The sequence below is a fragment of the Thalassophryne amazonica genome, chromosome 1, assembly GCF_902500255.1.
Source record: "Thalassophryne amazonica chromosome 1, fThaAma1.1, whole genome shotgun sequence".
NCBI lineage: Eukaryota > Metazoa > Chordata > Actinopteri > Batrachoidiformes > Batrachoididae > Thalassophryne > Thalassophryne amazonica.
In genome coordinates, this window is record NC_047103.1 from 6,291,242 (window position 1) to 6,315,022 (window position 23,781).

Here is a 23,781-nt window from a genome sequence, read left to right on the forward strand (position 1 = left end):
TGGAGATTGTTAGTTAGCGTCCCAAGGGGAGCGAGTGGGAGGAGTCAAACATACAACACAACACAGACGAGAGAAAGTACAAATGCTATATTGGTGCCATGACCCAGATGGGAGTGACATTCAAGGAGTGGTGAGTGTGACAGAGGCCAGCAGGAGTCACTGTACATACAGTAGTCAATAGGGATCCCCCCTCCACACACACACACACACAAACACACACACAGAGAAGATAGTACTAACAGACGACACTCCGATACATTTTAGACAATAGCCACTGGTGACTCTGTGGAAGCACTGGACTGCTGATGAGAACGTCAGCATTCATACCAATGTAATTACATCCACCAAGGACATAATAAAATCACCTGCGTTTATTTGTCTGTCTGTCTGTCACTTTTAGCAGGATTACATCAAAACTACTGCACGGATTTTGATGACATTTTCACCACAGATAGATAGATAGGCCAAGAAAGAACCCATTAAATTTTGGAGTTGATCCGGATTGAGATTCTGGATCAATAAGGTTCACTTCATATACACTTTGAAAGATTACGTCAAAAACTACTTCATAGATTCTCACCACATTTTCACCACAGATACGAGGTCTGTCAAAGTAACGGTCCTTTTTATTTTTTTCAAAAACTATATGGATTTCATTCATATGTTTTTACGTCAGACAAGCTTGAACCCTCGTGCGCATGCGTGAGTTTTTCCACGCCTGTCGGTTACGTCATTCGCACTTCATGTGCACTTGGGTGACCGGGGATTGCCTCAACGTATTTCTTCAGATTCTTCTTCATCAGGCCTGTTGCTCCCACCACAACTGGGATGATATCAATGTCTTTCAATGACCATGTTGTTCGTAGGTCATTTTTCAGGTCTTGGTATTTCGAGATCTTTCCCCTTTCCGTTCGATTCAGGCCGTAGTCATTGGGGACTGTCACATCAATGATTTCGGCTGTTTTCTCTTGCTTGTTCCAGATGACAATATCAGGTTTGATTGCACCTCCTTCAATGTGTCTTCCTGCTGGGATCTCTTTGTCGTAGAAGACCGTTACTTTTCCATTGGATGAGACTGGTGCTGGCTCGTGCTCCCAGACATGTTCTTTGACTTCCATCTCCAGTTCCTTGCAGACCTTCCAGTGGAGATATTGACAGATCTTGTTGTGTCTGGATGTATAATGTCCGTCTGCCATGAGGATCTGGCATGCTGAAGTTAGATGGTTTATACTCTCAACAGCTGTATGACAGAATCGGCTTGAACCCTCGTGCGCATGCGTGAGTTTTTCCACGCCTGTCGGTTACGTCATTCGCCTGTGAGCACGCCTTGGGAAGGAATGGTCCCGCCCCCTCATCGGATTTTCATTGTCTGGAAATGGCGGAATGAAAAGGACTTTTTTTCCATCAGAATTTTTTCAGAAGCTGTTAGAGACTGGCACGTGGAAACCATTCGAAAAATTTCTCTGGCTTTCGGGGAAAATTTTACGGGCTTCACAGAGAATAAGGACTGTTACTACAGCTTTAAGGACCTGTTTAAGGATGCTCGGCGCGCCGCGCTCTGAGCTGCGACAATGAGGCACAAGCCACCGGACCATTTCTAAACGGATGGCTCTGTGGATACGAAACCGTTGTCTGCTCTTTCTCTGGTTATCACAAGAGCTGGACATCAGCCATTTTCCGGCAGATTTCACTTTTAACAAGAGATTTTGTCATGGAAAGCCGCGCGGAGGCTTCGCGCGTAAAGACCGATTCGCTTTGGAAGCGAGACAAAGGAACACCTCCGTTTCGGCGTGTTAGAGGACAAGTTTGGACATGCCTATCTCGGCTTTCAATGCTTACCAGTCCAGTAAGTATCAGTGAAATTGTGGAGAGCTGGACATGTCCAAACTTGTCCTCTGACACGCTGAAACGGAGGTGTTCCTTTGTCTCGCTTCCAAAGCCAATCGGTCTTTACGCGCGAAGCCTCCGCGCAGCTTTCAATCAATCAATGAATTTTATTTATATAGCGCCAAATCACAACAAACAGTTGCCCCAAGGCGCTTTATATTGTAAGGCAAGGCCATACAATAATTACGTAAAAACCCCAATGGTCAAAACGACCCCCTGTGAGCAAGCACTTGGCGACAGTGGGAAGGAAAAACTCCCTTTTAACAGGAAGAAACCTCCAGCAGAACCAGGCTCAGGGAGGGGCAGTCTTCTGCTGGGACTGGTTGGGGCTGAGGGAGAGAACCAGGAAAAAGGCATGCTGTGGAGGGGAGCAGAGATCAATCACTAATGATTAAATGCAGAGTGGTGCATACAGAGCAAAAAGAGAAAGAAACACTCAGTGCATCATGGGAACCCCCCAGCAGTCTAAGTCTATAGCAGCATAACTAAGGGATGGTTCAGGGTCACGTGATCCAGCCCTAACTATAAGCATTAGCAAAAAGCAAAGTTTTAAGCCTAATCTTAAAAGTAGAGAGGGTGTCTGTCTCCCTGATCTGAATTGGGAGCTGGTTCCACAGGAGAGGAGCCTGAAAGCTGAAGGCTCTGCCTCCCATTCTACTCTTACAAACCCTAGGAACTACAAGTAAGCCTGCAGTCTGAGAGCGAAGCACTCTATTGGGGTGATATGGTACTATGAGGTCCCTAAGATAAGATGGGACCTGATTATTCAAAACCTTATAAGTAAGAAGAAGAATTTTAAATTCTATTCTAGAATTAACAGGAAGCCAATGAAGAGAGGCCAATATGGGTGAGATATGCTCTCTCCTTCTAGTCCCCGCCAGTACTCTAGCTGCAGCATTTTGAATTAACTGAAGGCTTTTCAGGGAACTTTTAGGACAACCTGATAATAATGAATTACAATAGTCCAGCCTAGAGGAAATAAATGCATGAATTAGTTTTTCAGCATCACTCTGAGACAAGACCTTTCTAATTTTAGAGATATTGCGTAAATGCAAAAAAAGCAGTCTTACATATTTGTTTAATATGCGCTTTGAATGACATATCCTGATCAAAAATGACTCCAAGATTTCTCACAGTATTACTAGAGGTCAGGGTAATGTCATCCAGAGTAAGGATCTGGTTAGAGACCATGTTTCTAAGATTTGTAGGGCCAAGTACAATAACTTCAGTTTTATCTGAGTTTAAAAGCAGGAAATCAGAGGTCATCCATGTCTTTATGTCTGTAAGACAATCCTGCAGTTTAGCTAATTGGTGTGTGTCCTCTGGCTTCATGGATAGATAAAGCTGGGTATCATCTGCGTAACAATGAAAATTTAAGCAATGCCGTCTAATAATACTGCCTAAGGGAAGCATGTATAAAGTGAATAAAATTGGTCCTAGCACAGAACCTTGTGGAACTCCATAATTAACCTTAGTCTGTGAAGAAGATTCCCCATTTACATGAACAAATTGTAATCTATTAGATAAATATGATTCAAACCACCGCAGCGCAGTGCCTTTAATACCTATGGCATGCTCTAATCTCTGTAATAAAATTTTATGGTCAACAGTATCAAAAGCAGCACTGAGGTCTAACAGAACAAGCACAGAGATGAGTCCACTGTCTGAGGCCACAAGAAGATCATTTGTAACCATCACTAATGCTGTTTCTGTACTATGATGAATTCTAAAACCTGACTGAAACTCTTCAAATAGACCATTCCTCTGCAGATGATCAGTTAGCTGTTTTACAACTACCCTTTCAAGAATTTTTGAGAGAAAAGGAAGGTTGGAGATTGGCCTATAATTAGCTAAGATAGCTGGGTCAAGTGATGGCTTTTTAAGTAATGGTTTAATTACTGCCACCTTAAAAGCCTGTGGTACATAGCCAACTAATAACGATAGATTGATCATATTTAAGATCGAAGCATTAAATAATGATAGGGCTTCCTTGAGCAGCCTGGTAGGAATGGGGTCTAATAGACATGTTGATGGTTTGGATGAAGTAACTAATGAAAATAACTCAGACAGAACAATCTGAGAGAAAGAGTCTAACCAAATACCGGCATCACTGAAAGCAGCCAAAGATAACGATACTTCTTTGGGATGGTTATGAGTAATTTTTTCTCTAATAGTTAAAATTTTATTAGCAAAGAAAGTCATGAAGTCATTACTAGATAAAGTTAAAGGAATACTCGGCTCAATAGAGCTCTAACTCTTTGTCAGCCTGGCTACAGTGCTGAAAAGAAACCTGGGGTTGTTCTTATTTTCTTCAATTAGTGATGAGTAGTAAGATGTCCTAGTTTTACGGAGGGCTTTTTTATAGAGCAACAGACTCTTTTTCCAGGCTAAGTGAAGATCTTCTAAATTAGTGAGACGCCATTTCCTCTCCAACTTACGGGTTATCTGCTTTAAGCTGCGAGTTTGTGAGTTATACCACGGAGTCAGGCACTTCTGATTTAAAGCTCTCTTTTTCAGAGGAGCTACAGCATCCAAAGTTGTCTTCAATGAGGATGTATAACTATTGATGAGATACTCTATCTCACTTACAGAGTTTAGGTAGCTACTCTGCACTGTGTTGGTATATGGCATTAGAGAACATAAAGAAGGAATCATATCCTTAAACCTAGTTACAGCGCTTTCTGAAAGACTTCTAGTGTAATGAAACTTATTCCCCACTGCTGGGTAGTCCATCAGAGTAAATGTAAATGTTATTAAGAAATGATCAGACAGAAGGGAGTTTTCAGGGAATACTGTTAAGTCTTCAATTTCCATACCATAAGTCAGAACAAGATCTACGATATGATTAAAGTGGTGGGTGGACTCATTTACATTTTGAGCAAAGCCAATAGAGTCTAATAATAGATTAAATGCAGTGTTGAGGCTGTCATTCTCAGCATCTGTGTGGATGTTAAAATCACCCACTATAATTATCTTATCTGAGCTAAGCACTAAGTCAGACAAAAGTTCAGAAAATTCACAGAGAAACTCACAGTAATGACCAGGAGGACGATAGATAACAACAACTAAAACTGGCTTTTGGGACTTCCAATTTGGATGGACAAGACTAAGAGTCAAGCTTTCAAATGAATTAAAGCTCTGTCTGGGTTTTTGATTAATTAATAAGCTGGAATGGAAGATTGCTGCTAATCCTCCGCCTCGGCCCGTGCTACGAGCGTTCTGGCAGTTAGTGTGACTCGGGGGTGTTGACTCATTTAAACTAACATATTCATCCTGCTGTAACCAGTTTTCTGTAAGGCAGAATAAATCAATATGTTGATCAATTATTATATCATTTACTAACAGGGACTTAGAAGAGAGACCTAATGTTTAATAGACCACATTTAACTGTTTTAGTCTGTGGTGCAGTTGAAGGTGCTATATTTTTTCTTTTTGAATTTTTATGCTTAAATAGATTTTTGCTGGTTATTGGTAGTCTGGGAGCAGGCACCGTCTCTACGGGGATGGGGTAATGAGGGGATGGCAGGGGGAGAGAAGCTGCAGAGAGGTGTGTAAGACTACAACTCTGCTTCCTGGTCCCAACCCTGGATAGTCACGGTTTGGAGGATTTAAGAAAATTGGCCAGATTTCTAGAAATGAGAGCTGCTCCATCCAAAGTGGGATGGATGCCGTCTCTCCTAACAAGACCAGGTTTTCCCCAGAAGCTTTGCCAATTATCTATGAAGCCCACCTCATTTTTTGGACACCACTCAGACAGCCAGCAATTCAATGAGAACATGCGGCTAAACATGTCACTCCCGGTCCGATTGGGGAGGGGCCCAGAGAAAACTACAGAGTCCGACATTGTTTTTGCAAAGTTACACACTGATTCAATGTTAATTTTAGTGACCTCCGATTGGCGTAACCGGGTGTCATTACTGCCGATGTGAATTACAATCTTACCAAATTTATGCTTAGCCTTAGCCAGCAGTTTCAAATTTCCTTCAATGTCGCCTGCTCTGGCCCCCGGAACACAATTGACTATGGTTGCTGGTGTCGTTAACTTCACATTTCTCAAAACAGAGTCGCCAATAACCAGAGTTTGATCCTCGGCGGGTGTGTCGCCGAGTGGGGAAAAACAGTTAGAAATGTGAAGGGGTTGGCGGTGTACACGGGGCTTCTGTTTAGGGCTACGCTTCCTCCTCACAGTCACCTAGTCGGCCTGCTTTCCCGGCTGCTCGGGATCTGCCAGAGGGAAACTAACGGCGGCTAAGCTACCTTGCACCGACTACAGGGGCCTGGCTAGCTGTAGAATTTTCCACGGTGCGGAGCCGAGTCTCCAATTCGCCCAGCCTGGCCTCCAAAGCTACGAATAAGCTACACTTATTACAAGTACCATTACTGCTAAAGGAGGCCGAGGAATAACTAAACATTTCACACCCAGAACAGAAAAGTGCGGGAGAGACAGGAGAAGCCACCATGCTAAACCGGCTAAGAGCTAGTAGCTGCGCTAAGCTAGCGGATTCCTAAAAATCAATCAATCAATCAATCAATCAATCAATTTTTTTATATAGCGCCAAATCACAACAAACAGTTGCCCCAAGGCGCTTTATATTGTAAGGCAAGGCCATACAATAATTATGTAAAACCCCAACGGTCAAAACGACCCCCTGTGAGCAAGCAGTTGGCTACAGTGGGAAGGAAAAACTCCCTTTTAACAGGAAGAAACCTCCAGCAGAACCAGGCTCAGGGAGGGACAGTCTTCTGCTGGGACTGGTTGGGGCTGAGGGAGAGAACCAGGAAAAAGACATGCTGTGGAGGGGAGCAGAGATCGATCACTAATGATTAAATGCAGAGTGGTGCATACAGAGCAAAAAGAGAAAGAAACAGTGCATCATGGGAACCCCCCAGCAGTCTACGTCTATAGCAGCATAACTAAGGGATGGTTCAGGGTCACCTGATCCAGCCCTAACTATAAGCTTTAGCAAAAAGGAAAGTTTTAAGCCTAATCTTAAAAGTAGAGAGGGTGTCTGTCTCCCTGATCTGAATTGGGAGCTGGTTCCACAGGAGAGGAGCCTGAAAGCTGAAGGCTCTGCCTCCCATTCTACTCTTACAAACCCTAGGAACTACAAGTAAGCCTGCAGTCTGAGAGCGAAGCGCTCTATTGGGGTGATATGGTACTACGAGGTCCCTAAGATAAGATGGGACCTGATTATTCAAAACCTTATAAGTAAGAAGAAGAATTTTAAATTCTATTCTAGAATTAACAGGAAGCCAATGAAGAGAGGCCAATATGGGTGAGATATGCTCTCTCCTTCCAGTCCCCGTCAGTGCTCTAGCTGCAGCATTTTGAATTAACTGAAGGCTTTTTAGGGAACTTTTAGGACAACCTGATAATAATGAATTACAATAGTCCAGCCTAGAGGAAATAAATGCATGAATTAGTTTTTCAGCATCACTCTGAGACAAGACCTTTCTAATTTTAGAGATATTGCGTAAATGCAAAAAAGCAGTCCTACATATTTGTTTAATATGCGCTTTGAATGACATATCCTGATCAAAAATGACTCCAAGATTTCTCACAGTATTACTAGAGGTCAGGGTAATGCCATCCAGAGTAAGGATCTGGTTAGACACCATGTTTCTAAGATTTGTGGGGCCAAGTACAATAACTTCAGTTTTATCTGAGTTTAAAAGCAGGAAATTAGAGGTCATCCATGTCTTTATGTCTGTAAGACAATCCTGCAGTTTAGCTAATTGGTGTGTGTCCTCTGGCTTCATGGATAGATAAAGCTGGGTATCATCTGCGTAACAATGAAAATTTAAGCAATACCGTCTAATAATACTGCCTAAGGGAAGCATATATAAAGTGAATAAAATTGGTCCTAGCACAGAACCTTGTGGAACTCCATAATTAACTTTAGTCTGTGAAGAAGATTCCCCATTTACATGAACAAATTGTAATCTATTAGACAAATATGATTCAAACCACCACAGCGCAGTGCCTTTAATACCTATGGCATGCTCTAATCTCTGTAATAAAATTTTATGGTCAACAGTATCAAAAGCAGCACTGAGGTCTAACAGAACAAGCACAGAGATGAGTCCACTGTCCGAGGCCATAAGAAGATCATTTGTAACCTTCACTAATGCTGTTTCTGTACTATGATGAATTCTAAAACCTGACTGAAACTCTTCAAATAGACCATTCCTCTGCAGATGATCAGTTAGCTGTTTTACAACTACCCTTTCAAGAATTTTTGAGAGAAAAGGAAGGTTGGAGATTGGCCTATAATTAGCTAAGATAGGTGGGTCAAGTGATGGCTTTTTAAGTAATGGTTTAATTACTGCCACCTTAAAAGCCTGTGGTACATAGCCAACTAACAAAGATAGATTGATCATATTTAAGATCGAAGCATTAAATAATGGTAGGGCTTCCTTGAGCAGCCTGGTAGGAATGGGGTCTAATAAACATGTTGATGGTTTGGATGACGTAACTAATGAAAATAACTCAGACAGAACAATCGGAGAGAAAGAGTCTAACCAAATACCGGCATCACTGAAAGCAGCCAAAGATAACGATACGTCTTTGGGATGGTTATGAGTAATTTTTTCTCTAATAGTTAAAATTTTGTTAGCAAAGAAAGTCATGAAGTCATTACTAGTTAAAGTTAATGGAATACTCAGCTCAATAGAGCTCTGACTCTTTGTCAGCCTGGCTACAGTGCTGAAAAGAAACCTGGGGTTGTTCTTATTTTCTTCAATTAGTGATGAGTAGAAAGATGTCCTAGCTTTACGGAGGGCTTTTTTATAGAGCAACAGACTCTTTTTCCAGGCTAAGTGAAGATCTTCTAAATTAGTGAGACGCCATTTCCTCTCCAACTTACGGGTTATCTGCTTTAAGCTACGAGTTTGTGAGTTATACCACGGAGTCAGACACTTCTGATTTAAAGCTCTCTTTTTCAGAGGAGCTACAGCATCCAAAGTTGTCTTCAATGAGGATGTAAAACTATTGACGAGATACTCTATCTCCCTTACAGAGTTTAGGTAGCTACTCTGCACTGTGTTGTTATATGGCATTAGAGAACATAAAGAAGGAATCATATCCTTAAACCTAGTTACAGCGCTTTCTGAAAGACTTCTAGTGTAATGAAACTTATTCCCTACTGCTGGGTAGTCCATCAGAGTAAATGTAAATGTTATTAAGAAATGATCAGACAGAAGGGAGTTTTCAGGGAATACTGTTAAGTCTTCTATTTCCATACCATAAGTCAGAACAAGATCTAAGATATGATTAAAGTGGTGGGTGGACTCATTTACTTTTTGAGCAAAGCCAATAGAGTCTAATAATAGATTAAATGCAGTGTTGAGGCTGTCATTCTCAGCATCTGTGTGGATGTTAAAATCGCCCACTATAATTATCTTATCTGAGCTAAGCACTAAGTCAGACAAAAGGTCTGAAAATTCACAGAGAAACTCACAGTAACGACCAGGTGGACGATAGATAATAACAAATAAAACTGGTTTTTGGGACTTCCAATTTGGATGGACAAGACTAAGAGACAAGCTTTCAAATGAATTAAAGCTCTGTCTGGGTTTTTGATTAATTAATAAGCTGGAATGGAAGATTGCTGCTAATCCTCCGCCCCGGCCCGTGCTACGAGCATTCTGACAGTTAGTGTGACTCGGGGGTGTTGACTCATTTAAACTAACATATTCATCCTGCTGTAACCAGGTTTCTGTTAGGCAGAATAAATCAATATGTTGATCAATTATTATATCATTTACCAACAGGGACTTAGAAGAGAGAGACCTAATGTTTAATAGACCACATTTAACTGTTTTAGTCTGTGGTGCAGTTGAAGGTGCTATATTATTTTTTCTTTTTGAATTTTTATGCTTAAATAGATTTTTGCTGGTTATTGGTAGTCTGGGAGCAGGCACCGTCTCTACGGGGATGGGGTAATGAGGGGATGGCAGGGGGAGAGAAGCTGCAGAGAGGTGTGTAAGACTACAACTCTGCTTCCTGGTCCCAACCCTGGATAGTCACGGTTTGGAGGATTTAAGAAAATTGGCCAGATTTCTAGAAATGAGAGCTGCTCCATCCAAAGTGGGATGGATGCCGTCTCTCCTAACAAGACCAGGTTTTCCCCAGAAGCTTTGCCAATTATCTATGAAGCCCACCTCATTTTTTGGACACCACTCAGACAGCCAGCAATTAAAGGAGAACATGCGGCTAAACATGTCACTCCCGGTCCGATTGGGGAGGGGCCCAGAGAAAACTACAGAGTCCGACATTGTTTTTGCAAAGTTACACACCGATTCAATGTTAATTTTAGTGACCTCCGATTGGCGTAACCGAGTGTCATTACTGCCGACGTGAATTACAATCTTACCAAATTTACGCTTAGCCTTAGCCAGCAGTTTCAAATTTCCTTCAATGTCGCCTGCTCTGGCCCCCGGAAGACAATTGACAATGGTTGCTGGTGTCGCTAACTTCACATTTCTCAAAACAGAGTCGCCAATAACCAGAGTTTGATCCTCGGCGGGTGTGTCATCGAGTGGGGAAAAACGGTTAGAGATGTGAACGGGTTGACGTGTACACGGGGCTTCTGTTTAGGGCTACGCTTCCTCCTCACAGTCACCCAGTCGGCCTGCTTTCCCGGCTGCTCGGGATCTGCCAGGGGGGAACTAACGGCGGCTAAACTACCTTGGTCCGCACCGACTACAGGGGCCTGGCTAACTGTAGAATTTTCCACGGTGCAGAGCCGAGTCTCCAATTCGCCCAGCCTGGCCTCCAAAGCTACGAATAAGCTACACTTATTACAAGTACCGTTACTGCTAAAGGAGGCCGAGGAATAACTAAACATTTCACACCCAGAGCAGAAAAGTGCGGGAGAGACAGGAGAAGCCGCCATGCTAAATCGGCTAAGAGCTAGTAGCTACGCTAAGCTAGCGGATTCCTAAAAACACGCAAAGTGAATAATGTGTAAATAATTTAGAGGTGATTCAGCAGAAGGAGTGCTTTAGTTAAGGCACGTAAGGCCCAGTGTAATCTTTTTACACTGGGAAACACACAAAGTGAATAATGTGTAAATAATTTAGAGGTGATTCAGCAGAGGGAGTGCTTTAGTTAAGGCACGTGAAGATTACACTGTGAAACAAATCGTTATCTAGTTATCTATATCAATCTAACTGCGCAGATTAAACAGCTAACAGATACAGCAAAACACCGCTGTGCTCCGGAACAGGAAGTGATACAATACCGCAGTGAGAGCCTTTCCATGACAAAATCTCTTGTTAAAAGTGAAATCTGCCGGAAAATGGCTCATGTCCAGCTCTTGTGATAACCAGAGAAAGAGCACACGACGGTGTCGTATCCACAGAGCCATCAGCTTAGAAATGATCCGGTGGCTTGTGCCGCGTTGTCGCAGCTCGGAGTGCGGCGCGCCGAGCGTCCTTAAAGGGGTTCTTAAAGCTGTAGTAACAGTCCTTATTCTCTGTGAAGCCCGTAAAATTTTCACCGAAAGCCAGATAAATTTTTCGAATGGTTTCCAGGTGCCAGTTTCTAACAGCCTCTGAAAAAATTCTGATGGAAAAAGTCCTTTTCATTCCGCCATTTCCAGACAATAAAAATCCGACGAGGGGGTGGGACCACTCCTTCCACAAGGCGTGCTCACAGGCGAATGACGTCACCGACAGGCGTGGAAAAACTCACGCATGCGCACGAGGGTTCAAGCATGTCTGACGTAAAAACATATGAATGAAATCCATATAGTTCTTGAAAAAAAATAAAAAGGACCGTTACTTTATTGACAGACCTCGTAGATATTAGGGCATGGAATACACCATTAAATTCTGGAGGTGATCCGGGTCCAGATTGGTGGACGACAGAAATCTCTGATTGCTGTTGTTTAATATATTTTTTTTTGTCTTGATGGATCATTATTGGGGTTTATTTTCAGCACAAGCAGAATACTGAAGGCACGATGGTTAGCTGTGGTGAACGCTGGAACCATTGTGACTAACAAAATACAGAAAATAATTTCAGCTCTTAAAATAAGGGATTCATTTTTTGCTTGTTGGTGGCTTAGAAACGCACCCGGAGCAAACACTGAGGGACTTCACACAATAAGGAATTAAAGCACTTCCAGACGTCTATGTGATAAGTTTTCCTCAGACAGTGATTTTGATTCCGGAAGAAAGAACACCAACAGGTCAGTTTAAAAAACTTCATTTCCTCTGTGTGCTGCCAACAGGTTTCCTTCAAATGATGTAAACTTGTTTTTGTCATTAAAACATTTAAATACAGGATCTAACAGCAATTATTCCTGTTCGCTGGCCGGGGATTTGTGTAGAAAAGAAACTGAGACATTAACAGCGTTGGGTTTGGACAGAAATGTGAACCCTAGTTCAGAAAAGTGTAATAACCAACATGACGCAAAGTAAAGTGTAACAATCCAACACCAGCTTTGATTTCTAAGGAAGAGTTCCAATGCCGTCAATACATCAGATCATCATTTTATGGTTGTGTACAGTTTGCACAAACAGTTTAGTTTGACTGTGGCATTGAGACCTCATTATATGTTATGAATGTGTTCAGGCTGCCCATGTATTAATGTACTTATTCAAAATATGAGGAAAAGACAAAAAAGTTCATCTCTGCAACAGTTGCAGTGATCTTGGCTTCTTTCGTCAGAGACATCATGTGGTCTGACCGCAGATTGGGTGGGCCTGACGAGTTTAAAACAGTCCAACATGAAAGCGGCAGAATGAAGCCATGGGGGTATCGGGGCATTCTACTCAGTGTTGCTGCTACATTCCTTGACCAGTGGTGGGCACAGTTTTGCTAACCGCTAATTATCAAAGCTAATGTTTTCATTATCAGGGTAGCTTTTCAGATAGCTTTGAAAATCATCATCAGACCAATTACTGAGTCAACCAATCAGTGTTAGCGGAGGCTCATTTACCCATAACCCCTTTGGCATCTGTCTGTGTTTGTTACAAAAACTTTAGAATTAGTGCATTATTTAAAATTAAAAGATATGTGTTATATTTTAACTTTGTGCAAATGACAGAATTGACATTAATGGAGTTATTCTATCCAGAATAATTTGATGATTTTAAATCAATACCATAACTCAAAACTGCTTTATTTTCCAAGACCTCTGCCTCACTGCGGCACGGCTGTATTCGGTTAAGGAATAATGGCTTTTTGTGAGTGTGAATCATGTGATAAATACCAAAGTTGACTACCATCCCGTGGGATCCCAAAAAAATGTCAGCCTCTACTACGAACGCACACTCCATACAGTGGTCTCGCTCACACATTGATATCATGTTTTCCGATTGTCCGCTGCGTGGAGAGTGGCGGGAAAAACCAAAGACGCTTTCACGTGAGGTGCGAGACAAGACGTGATTTAAATAAGAAAACAAAATAGGCAGCGGTCAGGTATTTTGGTTCAGAATGATGAAAATAAAGAATTTGAATGTTTTAAACCAAAAAAAAATGGCACTTGTCCGGTCGGGCAACGATTAGAGCATATTGCTTGTCCGATCACATTTTACACTTGTCCCGGACAATCGGACAAGCGATTATGTCGATGCCTGATGTAATCTGAATTATTAAAACAACATTTCCGCCAAGTGACTCTCATTCAACAGTGCATTTCCACCTTCAGAAGCACAGAACGTATTATTTCTCTTCTTGGGCGCTCACTCATCTGCCCCTTGAAGTGCAGCAAAATGACCAATTGTGTATGTTGCTAAGGATGATAATAAATATTTGGCCAATCAGCATTGCCAAATTTAATGGCTTGGGTCGCCCGTGGATTTATCAAAGTGCTCCTGTTTTTGGCGGCAACAGAAACCCCACCAACGTTGGGGTTGTATTTATTTATTTATTTGTCTCTGTGTGTTTTGCTGGACTAAGTTGAAGAACTTTGGGACTTTATGATTGCTGCTCCTCCTGGCCGTTAATTCTCGGTGGTTTTCATCTGCGGATTTGCCTTTGGATCTCACATCAGCTCAGGTGAGATGATGAGCTGTTTGGATTTACTCACAAAAGTTGCTCCTGGTGTGGAAATGAGGATGAAAATTTAACATAAACAAATAAGTGATGTTTGTTTGTTTTAGGGGGTCAGATTGCACATATGTGATGTGTGCTTTCCAAGAAAGCTTTTCATCGACCAATACTCCTAAGAACTTTGTTTCTTTAACCCACTCTATACTGCAGCCATCTAACACAACCTTTATTTCAACATTTATCTTATTACCAAATATCATCATCGTTGTTTTGCTTAAATTTAAAGATAGTTTATTCCTGTTAAACCAAGTTTGTAATTTTTTCATTTCTGATGCATCATTCTTCAATAAATTTTGTAAATTACCATCTGATAAAAAAATATTGTGTCATCTGCAAACAACACTAGCTTCAATAATTTGGATACATGACACGTCATTTATGTACAAGATGAAAAAGTTTTGTCCCAATACTGACCCCTGTGGGACACCGCAGGGAATGTCCAGACAAACTGTTGCCTGTTTCTTCAATAGCTTTCAACCCACTGTGAAGCCACACCTCTAATGCCATACCTCTGTAATTTGTATATTAGAATTTGATGATCATTAGTGTCAAACGCTTTTTTTAGATCGATAAATATCCCAACTGCATATTTTTTATTATCTAAAGAATTAGTTATATCCTCTATTGTGTCAATTAAAGCAAGTGAGGTTGATCTTTTGGCTCTGAAGCCATATTGACTCTCTGAGAGTATATATTTTTTTCAATGAAAGATTCCAGCCTAATGCAGAATAATTTTTCTAAAATTTTGCCAAATTGAGGCAGAATAAAAATGGGCCGATAGTTTGTGAACTTATGTTTGTTATTAGTTTTATAAAGAGGTATGACCTTTGCTATTTTCATTCTTGAAAGGAATATGCCACTTTGAAATGACAGATTATAAATATATGTTAATGGTTTCGTGATTTCAACAATAACCTTTTTCATAATCATCATGTCTACTCCACCACAATCAGCTGACTTTTTGTTTTTACATTTACTCACTACATTAACCACTTCTGCTTCGTTCACAGCCCTCAAAAATATAGAGTGTGAATTAGTTTTTATAATTTGATTTTCATTATTTCCAGTTTCATTGGTAAGAGGAATTTTACTGGCCAGTTCAGGTCCAATATTAACAAAAAATTCATTGAATCCATGAGCCACAGCATCCATATTATATTCCTCTTTATCATTTTCTAGAAAATAATTTGGATAATTATTTTTTGTCTTTTTCCTTTTTTGATAATATCATTTAATATATTCCATATTCCCTTAGTGTCATTTCTGTTTTTTTCAAGCAATTCTTGATAATATTCTTTTTTGGCAGTCCTTATTATATTGGTTCATTTGTTTTTATAGGTTTTATATTTATTTTCTGCTTCTTCTGTTCTTTTAACCAGAAATTCTTTGTATAGCTTATTCTTCTTTTTACAGGCTTTGGCTAGCCCTCTGGTTATCCATGGACAATTTTTACCTTTTCCTCTATTTATATACATCTTCATAGGACAATTTTTATCATATGAAGACAGAAAATGCTTCAAGAATTCATTGTACGCACTTTCTGCAACTGATTTACAATACACATCTTCCCAATCCTGATTTAGTAAATCATTCTTGAAGGAGAGTAAGGCTTCCTCAGATTTTACACGACTATATGTACATATATTTACCTTTTTATCAATTTGTTTATCATTATAATACCCTTTGGACACTGTGAATACAGGTAGATGATCTGTGATATCACATACAAGTATACCACTTACAGAATTATTGTCCACATCACTGCTGTAGATATTATCAATCAGGGTAGCGCTATAGGAAGTAATTCTAGATGGTCTGGTGACTCGAAGATATAAACCCATACTGTACACAGTGTTGATGAAATCTTCAGTTTTATGATTTTCTGAATTTAATAGTTCGATACTGAAATCACCACAAATTAACATATGTTTATGACTCATCTTTGCAACTGTCTCTTCCATTCAATCTCTAAATATGTCAATATTTGATCCTGGTGTTCTGTAAATACAACTAACAATTATATTTTTTGATCCTTATTACAGATTGCACATTGTTATGCACTCTAATGCATCATTCATGACCATTGACATATTGTCAATAATTTTACATTTAAATGATTTAGCAATAAATATTCCCACACCTCTTCCACCTTTATTTTGTCTGTTTGCATACAGTCATGTTCAGAATAATAGTAGTGCTATGTGACTAAAAAATTTAATCCAGGTTTTGAGTATATTTCTTATTGTTACATGGGAAATAAGGTACCAGTAGATTCAGTACATTCTCACAAATCCAACAAGACCAAGCATTCATGATATGCACACTCTTAAGGCTATGAAATTGGGCTATTAGTAAAAAAAAAAGTAGAAAAGGGGGTGTTCACAATAATAGTAGCATCTGCTGTTGATGCTACAAACTCAGAAGTATTATGTTCAAACTGCTTTTTAAACAATCCTGTGAATCACTAAACTAGTATTTAGTTGTATAACCACAGTTTTTCATGATTTCTTCACATCCTCGACGCAATAATTTTGTTGGTTTGGAACCACGATTTTGCTTGTTTACTAGTGTGCTTGAGGTCATTGTCTTGTTGAAACACCCATTTCAAGGGCATGTCCTCTTCAGCATAAGGCAACATGACCTCTTCAAGTATTTTGACACATCCAAACTGATCCATGATACCTGGTATGCGATATATAGGCCCAACACCATAGTAGGAGAAACATGCCCACATCATGATGCTTGCACCACCATGCTTCACTGTCTTCACTGTGAACTGTGGCTTGAATTCAGAGTTTTGGGGGTCGTTTCACAAACTGTCTGTGGCCCTTGGACCCAAAAAGAACAATTTTACTCTCATCAGTCCACAAAATATTCCTCCATTTCTCTTTAGGCCAGTTGATGTGTTCTTTGGCAAATTGTAACCTCTTCTGCACATGTCTTTTATTTAACAGAGGGACTTTGCGGGGGATTCTTGCAAATAAATTAGCTTCACACAGGCGTCTTCTAACTGTCACAGCACTTACAGGTAACTCCAGACTGTCTTTGATCATCCTGGAGCTGATCAATGGGTGAGCCTTTGCCATCCTGGTTATTCTTCTATCCATTTTGATGGTTGTTTTCTGTTTTCTTCCATGCGTCTCTGGTTTTTTTTTTTTTTGTCCATTTTAAAGCATTGGAGATCATTGTAGATGAACAGCCTATAATTTTTCGCACCTGTGTATACGTTTTCCCCTCTCCAATCAACTTTTTAATCAAACTACGCTGTTCTTCTGAACAGTGTCTTGAACGTCCCATTTTCACAGAAGCTGAAGGGTTTTAGCCATGCTCATGCTCCCCAGAACATTTTGTGAAGTGAGTTTGCAAGGAGAGTTAGGGAGGATGGAGGCAGCGGTTTATCCAACTGTTAACAAGCTGGACAAAATCTATCTTCATGTGCAAGCAGGTTCTGTTCCGGTGTGAGTCTTCTCCAAAACTGGAGAGAAGAGGAACAGACAGCTGAAATGATCTTATTTTTAAATAAAAACCTTTGAATCCCCCAAATCCCCTTCATTTTGTACAATATGGTCATAACAGTCCATAGTTGAACAAACATTTCACAATTTATGTCTATTACAGTATGTTATGATGGCACAATTACATTATAACACAAGTATATTATTAATGTCTTTAAACACCTGACTGGAATGACACATTAAATGTAACATGTGCTGGTAAAATAAAACTATAAGTAAATCATGTGTAAAATATATTGGTCTGGACTTAGATCAGACCTGATCTATTGATCTTATAGCTGACAAAGTGATCAGCAAGTTAAATGCAAAATTAAAGTTCTTATACTGGCAGGCCAAAGATTTGGATTTGCATATGAGAAAACTTCTTCCATCAGTCTTGATACAGTGTCACATGGACTGTGCCAGTGCAGCCTGGTATTCTGGCCTGACCGAGTGTAATCAAGGGAGGTTGCAGATTATGCAGATTAAGATCATTGGCTTTCTCTTCTCTGCACAACCCCGGACCCACATAGGCCCGGCTGGATTTCGAACGGTCAGTATGTTACCTGTTGAGCTCAGAGTTCAACAGTTAAAATTAAATCATATATTTAATATTGTGAATAAGCAAGCCCCGATTTATTTGGTCAAGTCTGTTAAATTTACAGCTGCGCAGCACAATATTAATACTCGGTCGAGTACCTTGTCTCTGGTCATTCCTCAGGTACACTGGTGCTAAACTATTTAATGATCCACCTTGTCAAATTAGAGTTTGTGAATCAAAGCCTCTTTTTACAAACAGGTCAGACAGTTTTTATTCCAAGAATTGGCTCAACAAGAGAGCAATCAATTTTTTTATTATTTAGAAAAAAAAAAACATTTTTATTTTATTAATTGTTATGGGTTCTGTGTATGTATGAATGTATTTTTTCCTGTGAGTATTTTGTCAGGCCACAATGGAAACAGGCTTTTTTTTTTTTAGTTTTGTGTTACCCTATATTTTATGTACTTATGTGTTTAGTAAATATATTTTTGTCTTATTTTTGCATGTTTACATTTTATACAAATTCAAATCGTTCCATACAAGTGCTGTTAAAGATTGGCCAGCAGATGTCGCCATATCTAATTGTTTCAAACACAGAACCATTTCAACACAATTGCAGTATTGATTCAGTGGTTCAAAATGCTTCATTTGTTCCATCATTAACAATTATCAATAAAATGCATCAGCAACCACACGTTATCAGAGCATGTGCACAGACAGACTTACAATCATTAATACTTGCTAACCAGGACACTAAATAATGTATCATATGTCCTTTAAATTATCAAGTTTGCACCTACTTGAAGTCTATAGCCAACTGTCTTAACACACAATTAGTCTGATGAGGCTCCGTCTGTAGAGGCAAAGGACCCAAAGCTGGGCTTTTGATGGACTCACCTTGTTATCCAAAACTTTATGCTGCCTCAGCGGCTGACTCGATCAGAACCATAAGCTCCGAAGCTTTGCTCGAACTCTCTCTAAAGTAGAGGTGGGCGGATCGATCCTAATATCAATAATATCGATACCAACGCTGATATTGATATTGAACGATCCTCGTGTAAAAAGATCGATACTCAAGCTTTTTTTCTCTCCCGCATGCACTGACTGCTACGCACGCAGATTCATCAAAGTCTACTCTCTGTCTGTAAGAGCAGCGCTGCACTGTGTCAAACAACATGGAGCAGCGTAACCTTGTATTGTGGTTTGTCAGCCCTCTACCTCAGAAAATTTTAATTTGTGTTGAGTGATATTTTTTTAAACAAAAATGTTGATTGTGATAATGAAGTATTTTGTTGTCACGTACAATGTTTGGCGAAATTCTATCCTAGGTCTTTTGGATCCTTTTGATCTATGAAGCTTAAATATGAAAAAGTATCGGCATTGATATCGACGATACTGGGCCTGTGTTTACTTGGTATCGGATCAATACCAAAATTCCCGGTATCGCCCACCTCTACTCTAAAGTCTTCACAAGGTAGCTGACGTATCAGGTGACAGGATTTCAGCGAATCAGTGATCAGAGAATACTGCAGCAAGAACGCTGTCAGCAGATGTTAACAGCTGTTTAGGGCGCCCGTCTTAAACTCCTCTTTCATTAAGAAACAAACGGGAGAAATTTTTATTTTGGCATGACATTTCTTACTTGACCGTGAGAGCATGAGATTGATACTCAAAGCGCGAGTCTCACACCACATGCGTGAGAGTTGGCAACCCTGTGTGTGTGTAGACAATCTAACTCAGTCACAATGTGACAGAATGTAACGATGTGCTGTTAGGCGCCACAGTGTGCAACAGCGCGGAACATTATTCTTGACCGTGCGTAATGGTTCCCGATAATTATCTAGCAACACGTGCCATTAATCGTAACGTGTGGTAACAGGTTACAGCAGTTCCTGAGGACACCTGACGCCTCTGCCCCGAATCATCACATTCGTGATCAGCGGCCAAGAATGTGTACTTCGTGGCATTCGTGACTTGTCGTTGTAACGCAGCATAAAAAGGTGGGGGGGGTCTAGATTTTTTACAGTGTAAAGCTGAATTTTATTTCTTGTAAACCAAAACAACCATCACCCACATCACATTTGTCTGTTTATCTTTTAAAACAGAAAAATACACTTTTTTTTTTTTACATATATAAAAGTCTTACAGCGTTTTCTTATTTTAATAAACTACTTACAGCTTGTGACTTGACTTACTTACAGAGTGTGTTCCAACTATAGGGGGATCACACTCCTCAGCCTCCCCGTTAAGGTCATTCCAGAGTACTGGAGAGGAGAATTCGACCGATGGTCGAACCTCGGATTCAGGAGGAGCAGTGTGGTTTTTGTCCTGGTCGTGGCACACTGGACCAGCTCTACACGCTCCATCGGGTGCTCGAGGGTTCATGGGAGTTCGCCCAACCAGTCCACATGTGTTTTGTGGATCTGGAGAAGGCATTCGACCGTGTCCCTCGGGGCACCCTGTGGGGAGTGCTCTGGGAGTACGGGGTCCGGGGTCCTTTGCTAAGGGCTATCCGGTCAATGTACGACCGCAGCAGGAGCTTGGTTCGCATTGCCGGTAGTAAGTCAAACCTTTTTCCAGTGCACGTTGGCCTCCGCCAGGGCTGCCCTTTGTCACCGGTTCTGTTCATTATTTTTATGGACAGAATTTCTAGGCGCAGCCAGGATGTAGAGGGGGTCTGGTTTGGGAACCACAGAATCTCGTCTCTGCTGTTTGCGGACGATGTGGTTCTGTTGGCTTCGTCAAATCAGGACCTTCAGCATGCACTGGGGCGGTTTGCTGCCGAGTGTGAAGCATCCGGGATGAAAATCAGCACCTCCAAATCCGAGGCCATGGTTCTCGATTGGAAAAAGGTGCTTTGCCCTCTTCAGGTCGGTGGAGTGTCCGTGCCTCAAGTGGAGGAGTTTAAGTATCTCGGGGTCTTGTTCACGAGTGAGGGACGGATGGCGCGTGAGATCGATAGACGGATTGGTGCAGCATCTGCAGTGATGCGGTCACTGTATCGGACCGTCGTGGTGAAGAGAGAGCTGAGTAGGGGGGAAAAGCGCTCGATTTACAGATCGAGCTACGTTCCGATCCTCACCTATGGTCATGAGATTTGGCTCATGACCGAAAGAACGAGATCGCGGGTACAAGCGGCCGAGATGAGTTCCTCCGCAGGGTGGCTGGGCACTCCCTTAGAGATAGGGTGAGTAGCTCGGTCACTCGGGAGGAGCTCGGAGTCGACCGCTGCTCCTCCACGTCTAAAGGAGTCAATTGAGGTGGCTCGGGCATCTTTTCCGGATGCCCCCTGGACGCCTCGCTGGAGAGGTGTTCCAGGCACGTCCCATTGGGAGGAGGCCCCGGGGAAGACCCAGGACACGCTGGAAGGACTACATCTCTCGGCTGGCTTGGGAACGCCTTGGGGTTCCCCCGGAGGAGCTGGGGGAGGTGTGTGTGGATCGGGAGGTCTGGGCGGCTTTGCTTGAGCTGCTGCCCCCGCGACCCGACTCCGGATAAAGTGGAAGAAAATGGATGGATGGATGGACTTACAGCTTGGTTTTTTATATAAATAAACGTCTTACGGCGTGTTGTTGGACACCGTTTCTATCTGTGCGTGTAATCGACGTGAAGACACGCGTGCATTAAACGTCGTCAAAAGATTACGAAACTTATTTTTTAAGGTCATGTATTGAACCAACCAACCAACATGCTTTTTGTCTGGGAACAGGAGATGGTTTAAAAAGCTGCAGAGTGCTGCACTGAGTGAATGCGCGCTCCCACGCCAGGGGGTACAAATTCTGACGGGGTTTTCTGAGCAGGTTTTCCTTTATTCTTTGACAAAATAATTCACTCCAAGTGTCTTTAAAAACAATATTGTGTCATGACTTATAAAAAGTGAGAAATAGTTAACTCTTTAATACTCTTCTCATAGTTGTGTGTAATAGAGCAGGTAGGTAGTTCAGTACCACCTAAAATGCATTAATCCAGCCTGAGTATTCTATAACCTACATAAAATGTATGGTGGCCATCAGGGTGACAACAATAAACAGGTCGGAGTCATTAAAGAATAACACAGGGGTCATCATTTAAAAAATACTACAGTCATATTCAAAAGTAAAACACATTACTTATTGGATTATAAATATTTGTTGAGGATAACACCCTTTTTTTTCCATCCTGAAGGACCTGGAAGTGTTCCTCACGTGTTCATGAATCGTGAGAGATGCAAAAAACTCAGAATTTAATTTGTAATTATACAAAACTTAAAAGGATTTATTGAAGAATACAGCAGAACAGATCAGCAGATTTGTCATCAATCACCAAGCGCAGGGTGGGTTCGATGCAACACACTTTATTACGCAACAACAATACCAAAAGGTTGTGTGTTCAGCAAAGAACCCAGAATGCTGAAAAACATATAGTCTTTATACAGTTCAGTTCAGTTGGGGTGCTGTCATCTTCTGATTGGTGGCTGGGGCAAGGCCGGGGTGTGACATGAAACGTCTTCGGGAAGTCGGGGGAAAGGTTCTTCATGGAAATTGACGTACTGGGTTGTCTGGGGCACATTGATTGGTCCTCTTGAACATGTTGATATTGTGGTGAACCGGTACTCAGAATCTAAAGGCAGAGAGGTTGCGAGCATGTCACACCTAAATCTGCCTGCACATCTGTTCCTTAAAACCAGTTTAAACCTGTTTTCAGTACATATATGGAGGTGTCTTCAGTTTTAGTACGCCATTGTGCAGACAGTGAGAAACCACAATTCTGATAGCTGCACAGATGAAAGTTTCAGTTCCTATGTCTGTAGAGTCAAACATTTCCACGGGAAGTCAGCAGAAAAGGATCACATCAGAGTTCAGTCAACAACAGTAACATCTGGAATATCCGAGTGGACATTCGGAGAGACTCTTGCTTGCCTCTACTGGTGGTTGGCTCTCACTGCGGTATTGTATCACTTCCTGTTCCGGAGCACAGCGGTGTTTTGCTGTATCTGTTAGCTGTTTAATCTGCGCAGTTAGATTGATATAGATAACTAGATAACGATTTGTTTCACAGTGTAATCTTCACGTGCCTTAACTAAAGCACTCCCTCTGCTGAATCACCTCTAAATTATTTACACATTATTCACTTTGTGTGTTTTTAGGAATCTGCTAGCTTAGCGCAGCTACTAGCTCTTAGCCGATTTAGCATGGCGGCTTCTCCTGTCTCTCCCGCATTTTTCTGCTCTGGGTGTGAAATGTTTAGTTATTCCTCGGCCTCCTTTAGCAGTAACGGTACTTGTAATAAGTGTAGCTTATTCGTAGCTTTGGAGGCCAGGCTGGACGAATTGGAGACTCGGCTCCGCACCGTGGACAATTCTACAGCTAGCCAGGCCCCTGTAGTCGGTGCGGACCAAGGTAGCTTAGCCGCCGTTAGTTCCCTTCCAGCAGATCCCGAGCAGCCGGGAAAGCAGGCAGACTGGGTGACTGTGAGGAGGAAGCGTAGCCCTAAACAGAAGCCCCGTGTACACCACCAACCCGTTCACATTTCTGTTTTTCCCCACTCGGCGACACACCCACCGAGGATCAAACTCTGGTTATTGGTGACTCTGTTTTGAGAAATGTGAAGTTAGCGACACCAGCAATCATAGTCAATTGTCTTCCGGGGGCCAGAGCAGGCGACATTGAAGGAAATTTGAAACTGCTGGCTAAGGCTAAGCGTAAATTTGGTAAGATTGTAATTCACGTCGGCAGTAATGACACCCGGTTACGCCAATCGGAGGTCACTAAAATTAACATTGAATTGGTGTGTAACTTTGCAAAAACAATGTCGGA

General features: G+C 41.4%; 1 protein-coding gene across 2 annotated transcripts in view; it reads right to left on the reverse strand.

The window, feature by feature from the left end:
* LOC117528231 (zinc finger protein 271-like) overlaps nt 1-23,781 on the reverse strand; it is a 136,512-nt gene that overhangs the window by 81,546 nt on the left and 31,185 nt on the right. The gene's annotated exons all lie outside the window — the stretch shown is intronic.